Source organism: Pinus tabuliformis, chromosome 4_2 (genome assembly GCF_031772625.1).
Source record: "Pinus tabuliformis cultivar Carrire ecotype Pingquan chromosome 4_2, CPIR1, whole genome shotgun sequence".
Classification (NCBI taxonomy): Eukaryota; Viridiplantae; Streptophyta; class Pinopsida; order Pinales; family Pinaceae; genus Pinus; species Pinus tabuliformis.
In genome coordinates, this window is record NC_142304.1 from 14,407 (window position 1) to 23,637 (window position 9,231).

Here is a 9,231-nt window from a genome sequence, read left to right on the forward strand (position 1 = left end):
TTGAAGATTGACCACTATAACTAAGATTTAGAAAAATCATGTTTTTGATGGTGGAAATGGATTCAAGGCCATCAAAAATCTCCTGGGCACCCAAAATATTGAAGATTGACCACTATAACTAGGATTTAGAAAAATTCTTGCTAGATTTTATCAAAATATAACCGGAATTTCCATGATTTTCAGGTCAAAAAGGAAGTCTAATACTATGGCATAAAATATTTAGATGTCTATATTAAATAATATAATTTTATATAACTTTACAGACATAAAGTAATTAAAAAAAAAGAAACTTCTATCTCTCTTATAAATATGCATGTCAATATAAAACTTAAATAAAACTAATATAGTTCAATATTAACTATATGAGTGTTAATGTTTACCTTAGTAAAATAGTTCAATGTTGGAAGGGAAAAAATAATTAAAGGTAAAATCATTTAGTTACTTCTTAAGGAAAATGTGTAACTCATTCAATTTTTAATATACAATATTAATAATAATAAATTATTCAAAATACAATTTAAACAATGAAAATTACACATGGTCTATATAGAGAGAAGAAAACCACTATAGATTTATTTTAATCACGGATTTATAAAGCATTAAAAATGACTAAATCTCTTAGTATATAAATCTTTTTCCAGATTTTGCATTCTAAAAAAATGTTTGGATATAAAGAAATTTGATTCGTGTAAACTCTTGATAAATCCGTAATTAAGATAAATCTATACTAATTTTATTAATTATATAATAGGTTAATTTCTAAATTAAAAAAATAATGTCACCCCAGTTAACTGTTATTCTCAAATTACTTTAATAATTTTAGTTCCACTTTCTCTTTGATCCAATTCTTCGCTTGGAGAATGCCCTTGACACTGTAATAAGCCAGGAAACTTGTTTGAACAGCTTTTCGGAAAATACAACTTACATTGAAACTTCCTACTCCCAGTAAACTTCAATATGAGAAAGAGTTAAAAAGTAAATCTGAATATTTCGTACTCTTTGGCCTACATATTTGGTAGGGCTATTTTGGTAAGGTGATAAAACCTACAAGTGTCCACATTTATTTTGAACCACTTTTAATGGAATTGTGTCACAACTAAATCCCACTTAAATAAATCTGATTCCAAACTAAATCCCACTTAAAGAAATCTGATTCCATCAGCACACAGATTTTGGTTTAAAGATTCATGGCCAAAATAGTTATGCAATAAATATCAAGCTGAATGTATTTCAACTGGCCTATTAGCTCAGTTGGTTAGAGCGTCGTGCTAATAACGCGAAGGTCGCAGGTTCGAGACCTGCATAGGCCATTCTTCGGTTTTCGTTATTATTACCATGTGACTATGTATGCCAGTTCGAGATCTGCACAGGTCAATTATATCACCGGGTGACTAGGTATATGTGCTGGCCATTATTCAATTTTCATTATTATCACCAGTTATTCAATTTTTCGTTATTATTACCACGTGACTATGTATGTCAGGCCATTGTTCAATTTTCACTATTATCACCAGGTAACTAGGTATTTGTGCTACCCACTATTCAATTTTCATTATTATCACCAGGTGACTAGGTATTTGTGCTGCCCATTATTGGTGATGAGGTATTTAGGCTGGCAAGTAAGCAGCCTGCTTTTCATTATTATCACTAGGTGACTAGGTATTTGTGCTGCGCATTATTAGTGATGAGGTATTTAGGCTGGCAAGAGCTAACCAGCTTGTTATCGGATAGCGGCCTCACTATATATACATTTCATCGTTTCTCCAGGAACTCGATGGCAACTTTTTTAATGCACCATATATACATACCTATGTCATTCATCGTTTCTCCAGGAACTCGACAGCAACTTTTTCCGGCAACGGTTTCTCCAGGAACTCGATGGCAACTTTTTTAATGCACCATATATACATACCTATGTCATTCATCGTTTCTCCAGGAACTCGACAAAAACTTTTTCCGGCAACGGGTGACCCACCACCTCCGAGCTAGCACCCGCTGTGCTGGCGCATTTTCAAACCAACGCTCGCGTGTGCTGGCGCATTTTTTCAAACCAACGCTCTCGCATTTTCAAATGATCCCTCGCGCCAAACATGCATTTGCTCCATTCGCGCTCCGGAACAGGTCCTCTGCAACCCTCTCGAGCATTCGTTTCTCCTGCTCACGGTGCTGGCTCACCTCGCAGGTCCGCTCACGGTGTTGAATCCTTGCTCTCACAGTGTTGAAGTCCTTGTGGCTTCTGTTGCTTAGACTGTGGCCCACAAACAAATGTCCAACTCGGAACCCTCTGTTTCCTTTGTTAATGAAAGTGACAAGCTTGGACTGACGTTCACACACAAGTCAGATACAGCAACAACAAAAACTGAGATATACTAGACCAATAGCAGTAACATGCTTGCATTCTTGCGAGCAGATTTTGATTGCAGAACCATATATTTCCTTCAATTATAACTTGGATGCCTGCTCTTATAACCTAGATGCTGCAGTAATAGCACAAAACATGCATGTTTTATTGATAGTAACATGGATGCATGCTCTGATAACCTAGATGCCACGGTAATAGCACAAAGTATGCAATGTTTTATCATCTGCAATTGGTAATTTGGTACACAGTTCAAAATTATATCCCTTTATTTCAGAATCCAGATTCTAACCTGCGTTGATGTAAAGTTTTTATGTCCAGAATATTTTCTGTTTATATAATTTCATTGGTGCATATATGGATCTGATGCACTATTATACATGGTAGACTACACATTATTTACATATATGTGATGCTTACAATTTAAGGGAAAATAATGTTAAGCATGAGTTTGGGCAGGGAAAGGGCGAATCCTAGTGGTCATGAAAATAAGAATTTTTTGGAGTGAAATTTGCCATAAAATATTTGAAAATAGATGTTTTTTTCTTTTTCGCTATTTTTCTTCTGGGATTGAAGATAACAAGTTGTGCAAAACTATGCTGTCTCAGTAATCCCTTCTGCAAATGGTTATTTTATCTCAATAATCCTTTCTGCCAGTGTATGTTGTCTCAGTAGTCCCTTCTGCAAATGGTGATGTTGTCTCAATAGTCCCTTCCGCAAATGCAAGACAGAAAGCTTCCGAGTACTGGAGGCAGCATCTCATAATGCGTATTTCAATAGCAACAACCTTACCTTCTGCAAATGCAAGACAGAAAGCTTCCGAGAACTGGAGGCAGCATCTCATAATGCGTATTTCAATAGCAACAACCTTACCTTCTGCAATTGCAAGACAGAAAGCTTCCGAGTACTGGAGGCAACATCTCATAATGCGTATTTCAATAGCAACAACCTTAAATTGGAGAAGAAAAATGTCACTCAGGAGAAATCTTCTACGGCATAAGGAACCTAAAGACATCCACTTCGAGAAAGAGCTTCCCCAGGAAACAATTTATTCAGAGGCAGAACATGCATGTAGCTCCACGACTATGAACTAAGCTTGAAAAATTTGTGAGGTCTAGAGGAGGGACCAACATGCATTAGAGCCAGAACATGCATATAGCTCCACGACCGTGAACCTTGAAAATATTTAAAGGGGCAGAGGAGGGACCAACATGCATTAGCCCTTGAAAAAATTGCAAGAGCTAGAGAGGTTGGTCCTTGTTGAGGTCATCCATTAACTTCCTTGCCATAACCTGCTCTGGCCATAAAATAGGTCATCCATTAACTTCCTTGCCATAACCTGCTCCGGCCATAAAATAGTTGAAAATTCTGATATCAAACATTGAATCGGGTTTTAGACAAAAAGAAATTACTGATACCAGTCACTGCAAACTTAATCTTTTTGAGAGATTGGAGCCAGACTTCATGAGTAATGAACCTAAACATAAAATTGACTGAATTGGCACACTATCTATACAGAAATCTTGCTCCTTGTTAAATAGTCTATTCCTGCTATCAGTATGCCAAAATAGAATTTTCTGAGGTAAACCTAATCCCCGTTATCCATGGATAATAAGTAGGTTTCACTAGGAATAGGCATCAGACCTCATAACTGTAACGATATCATTCTGACAGATTGTGTTCTTAAAACAACCTTGCTCTCAAATTGATTTAACTTGGCTGTATCTTATAGTAGTACCCGCTTATGCACAGGCAGCAGCAAAAGTCAATGTTGCAGTAACCTGCAATAGTGAATTTTCAGATGAGTTTTTTATGAGAGAATTAGTAAATCCTGCAGGCATAATGGATCCACTGCCTGGTTCAGTAAATTTCTCCTTACCCCATCAGCTACAACAAAAAGACTGACAACAAGAGAATTTTGTAGACTGGGCTTTACAAGCAATGCATATCCATCAATTATTGCTAGTGATAAGCTCCACAAGAAGGGCCATTGGCTTGTAGGTTATATGGTTAGTTTTTGTGTTGTTTACAGACATCTGGGGGGGCACACATTTGGGAGAGTGTTTGTTGTTGCAGCAACATTAAGAACTTAAACCTTAAACTATGTATAGACAAAAATATGATTGGGTATTTCCAATTGGAAGTATGGTGCATCTAAATCAATGATATGGATGTTTTTGTTGTTCCTGAAGGGGCTGCCCTTAATATTGCATATCAACATATGTCCAAGATCCCTAAAAAAAACATGCTAATATAGAAATGGACTCTAGACAATCTAGGTAACCTTTAGCTTAGCTCTAATATGTCTTCCATATCAAAACTTCCAGTGGACATTATTACCCCGAAAAGGTAATTGGCTTGATGCAGAAAGCTTTATTCTCATGGAAAAATCAAGCTGCATACACTTCTGGTGTTAAGTGTGAATGGACTTCTTCAACAAGGCACACCAAATATTACCTCTTTGCCAACATCCAAAATGTAAAAAAAAAATGATGGTGAAACCATGAACCAACTCAAGAATTCGATAGCTGTAGCAGTTTCATATTTTGCACAGTGGTTCTGGGCACATTCTATTAAATCATTTCCAATGAGAATAGTAGTACCCGCTTATGCACAGGCAGCAGCAAAAGTCAATGTTGCAGTAACCTGCAATAGTGAATTTTCAGATGAGTTTTTTATGAGAGAATTAGTAAATCCTGCAGGCATAATGGATCCACTGCCTGGTTCAGTAAATTTCTCCTTACCCCATCAGCTACAACAAAAAGACTGACAACAAGAGAATTTCGTAGACTGGGCTTTACAAGCAATGCATATCCATCAATTATTGCCAGTGATAAGCTCCACAAGAAGGGCCATTGGCTTGTAGGTTATATGGTTAATTTTTGTGTTGTTTACAGACATCTGGGGGGGCACACATTTGGGAGAGTGTTTGTTGTTGCAGCAACATTAAGAACTTAAACCTTAAACTATGTATAGACAAAAATATGATTGAGTATTTCTAATGCCTAACTCTTCTCCTCTCCACTCTGTTTTTATTGAAAAGTGGAATGCCCAGCTCTTCTCCTCTTCACTCCAATCTTATGAAAGCTTAGTTATTGCAGACTCCAATAACCATATTAGATTAGTGAAAAGTGGAATGCCTAATTCTGCTCCTCTCCACTCTGCTCTTATGAAAGGTTAGCTGATGCAGATGCCTAATGGCTTTCACCAACCACGTCTTAACCTACTGTGCTAGCTCATTCACTTATTTATAATGTACTAAACTGCTCTTCATCATTAATGACATCCACCATTCCAAAAGTGGGAATGCTCAGATCAGTTATATGTTGTTTATACAGATAATCTGAAAGTTGTTATGGGATTGGCATGAAATACAAACTAGCCCAATAGTGCTAATTGATAGCCTAACTGCACCATGGGAAGAAGAAATAATCTGTTAGGATAATCAATAATTGGGCCTTGTACTGAGAAGGGTTAGTCTACTGTTCTAGCATGAGAATATCTAACATTAATTTCATAGAATCATAAGCTTCAAACTTCATAAAAGCATGTAAAACTTTTTTTCATACCCATAGTAATATTTTCTATATTTTTTTAAAAGAAAACCATGGTTGATAAAAACTAACAACCTAGAGATATATGCAACAGCAGTCACATATATCATAAACTCATCCAAGATGTACGCATATATCAATGAAGCCCTAGATGCCCATGATGCCTTTGAAGATGCCCTAATCCTAATAAATAAAGAAAACAAGTGAAGAAACACTCATCTTTGGATATTGCCAAAAAGATTAAAAATATGGAAGCCCTAAACATTGTCGAAAACATAATGATAAAATCCTAAAGTCTGCCACAGATAAAATAATGATTACAGTTCATAAAATATAATTTTACTGATGGAATACTGATATTAGTTAAGGATGAAAATGACACCATCTTGTAGAGGACACTTTCCCCTTTCGAATGAGCTATTACTCGCTTTCTAACTCCTCTTAGATTGAGAGAAATTGAATTTATAAATTAGAAAAATTAGTATTGGTAAAATGAATTATGTAGGCTCATGTTCCTTGGCCAAGTGACGTGTCATTTCATTAAAGGTAAAAAAATAGTATAAATATAAGCTGGAACTGGTCATTCCTCCCATCAACCTCAGTGAAGAACATCACAAGAAGACAGATAAGAGGGATACAAGCATGACATAAGCCGAGGAGATAAAAGCGAATACTTTTTTGGGAAAATACTATTATGCTCCTTTCAAACTAGGACTTGTTGTTAGAAGCTTGGATATAGAATTGCAATAATATATGTGAGGCTCAAAACCTTGAGAGAAATCAGTTTTATAGGCCCGAATCTCAAGATCAAAATCCATGAGAAGCCTGGATTGGCAAGAGAAATAGAAGCTCTGATAAGCCACTGTGATACCCTCGGATAGTCCTAATCAAGCTTGGACTGTGGAATTGTAGAAATGTGACATATCTCACACAGTGGAAAGTATATAAGCTCAGATGTTAACCTCAATTCATGTGATCAGTTTCCTATTGAAGAGCTCAGATTTGTTGTGAAGACTAGAGACTCGTTGAAACTCAGACTAATCAGTTTCCTTTACATAAGTTGTTCCAAAAATTTGAATATCTAATTGAGTTCTATATCAAAATATGTCATCATCAGTTGACATGTTACAGATCACCATCCAAATAAGATCAGAAGTCTAAAATGTAACAAGACCTTGAGGAAACTAGATGCCCCTCAGTAAATTCATCTAAAACAAGAAAACTTTGAGCCAAATGCAAAGCTTCCTTAGTGAATTGGCAAAACTGTTCAGTTCTTTAAATATAAGTAAAACTAATCATCTGATAATGACCAGAGGTATCCTCCAAATGTATTCCCAACTCTGAAAGGCTCAAACTGTGGACCTGGATGTGATTGTTCATCCTTTTGATAGCCATATCAGAGTCCCCAAAAACCTGTAGTTGCAGTATATTTTTCTTTGTAGCTCATTGTAATAGGAAAAATAATGTTCTAAATTCAGCTTGATTTTTAATACGAATAACCATATATGCCTTACTAGTGAATTTCTGATCCTTAGCAGTAAATAACACAATACCCAGACTACAGAAGTGTTCTGGACCCTGGCAGGCCCCATCAAATAAGCTCCACGCATAATCCTTGTTCAAAATCATATGACTGGGTTTTGGCTGTATACTAGGCTTATAAGAAGAAAACAGTGAAATCACTTGTAATGAAACTTTGAAAGTGGGCACTTAGACATCCGCAAAAAACCTGGCATTCCTCACTGACCAGATTCCCCAAGTAATCAAGTATGGAAGTGTTATTTCCTTCAGCTCTCTTCTATTAAAGTGCTCTTGAAAGCAATCTTCCAGGATCAATTTATCCCACAAATGCTGAAGTGAGGTCTGATGTTCAACTTCTTTCCACACCTGTATTGATTAAGTGCATAGTAAAAATAAATGTAAGGAAGTTCCTTCATTACTTCTACCAAGGATGCAAAAGCTCGAAGTACCTTTCATGATAATATCTTTCAAGGAAAATCAAAGCCGATTTGTGGCCACTTCAATCATGGACATTTGTGCCACGTTCCTGCATGTTTCCCATTGTTTACAGGGCAGATTTGCATAAGATAGGGCACTGCAGTATAAGTATGTGGCTGTGGGTTATGTTCAGAAGTAAGTGTTCTTTTGAGGAGATATATCAGGATATGGGGCACTCCTTTGAAGCCCAAACACAGTATCTACAACAAGAAATTGGGCGTGCTTGTGATGGGAGTTATAACCAACAGCAGGGATAACTTAACAGCAGAGGAAAGGTGCTGATTTTGCCCTGATTTGATGCTACTTTTGGGCCTGTCCACATTCATTTATGACAGCAGAGGAAGGCACAGTACTTAAGATGGTTATTTCAATTATTTTTGGATCTGCAGTCCTGCTGGTATAAATAGTTACAACCATTAACCTTAAACAAAAGCAAAAGCAATTAAAGAATAATAAATTTGATTTTTAAAATTACTTTTATTTGGATTTTTTATTTTTATAATTTGCATAGTAGCAAATCATAATCATTAAAATCTTTTATAGGAACTAATCATAATCTTATTTATAAAGAAAAATAAAAAATATATATTGACTAAGTAATATTATTTCCATGCATAGTATTTGTATTGAGGGTATTAGAATATAAAACTCTTTTAATAAGAAAGTTCGATTTACTGTTTGAGAAAGGCATGGATAATTTGTTTTTGTGTATTTACATGGGTCTGGAATGTGCATGGCAATAATCTTGGATATTTGATGAGGAGCTCTACTGATCTGTGGGTGTTGTAGTTCTACACATTGTAAGGGGTGTTTTTTTGTGGCCTCATGAGATTCTTGAATGTTAGTTTAATGGTAATATCATGTTTTTATTTTTTTCTAGAAAATTGTTGGGCATTGGGGTCTGCCTTATAAATATAATTTGTCCATTCGCTACCCTGTAAGAAAGAATGGGAATGCTTATACCTTCCCACTGCCACACAAACAGCGGCTTGGCCACATGTACATATTTTACCCCTGTTTGGAATTGAACATATGACCTTTGTGGAGAGAATCACATGTTCTTAACTGTTAGGACCACTTAGGCTATATGTATCATGTTTTTATTACATGGCAGTATTAAATAATAAAGTAACTTTAGGCATAATGTAATAAAGTAACATGTTATATGAATCTTCAAGGTTACAAGATGTTAATTAGCTGCTAGTTTTGTCTTAACATTACGCTGCATAGTGCATAGTATGAAGCTCACAAATTGTAATAGCAATCAGGGTCCAATTTACAGCCCCCTTGATATGGCCACAAAATTGGACTTTTCATACT

At 35.9% G+C, this 9,231-nt stretch overlaps 1 non-coding gene across 1 annotated transcript; it reads left to right on the top strand.

Annotated features, from left to right (window-relative positions):
• The first annotated feature begins 1,236 nt into the window (after positions 1-1,236).
• On the top strand, positions 1,237-1,310 carry TRNAI-AAU (transfer RNA isoleucine (anticodon AAU)). Its single transcript has one exon. It is a non-coding gene; the product is annotated as a tRNA-Ile (tRNA).
• The last annotated feature ends 7,921 nt before the right edge of the window (positions 1,311-9,231 follow it).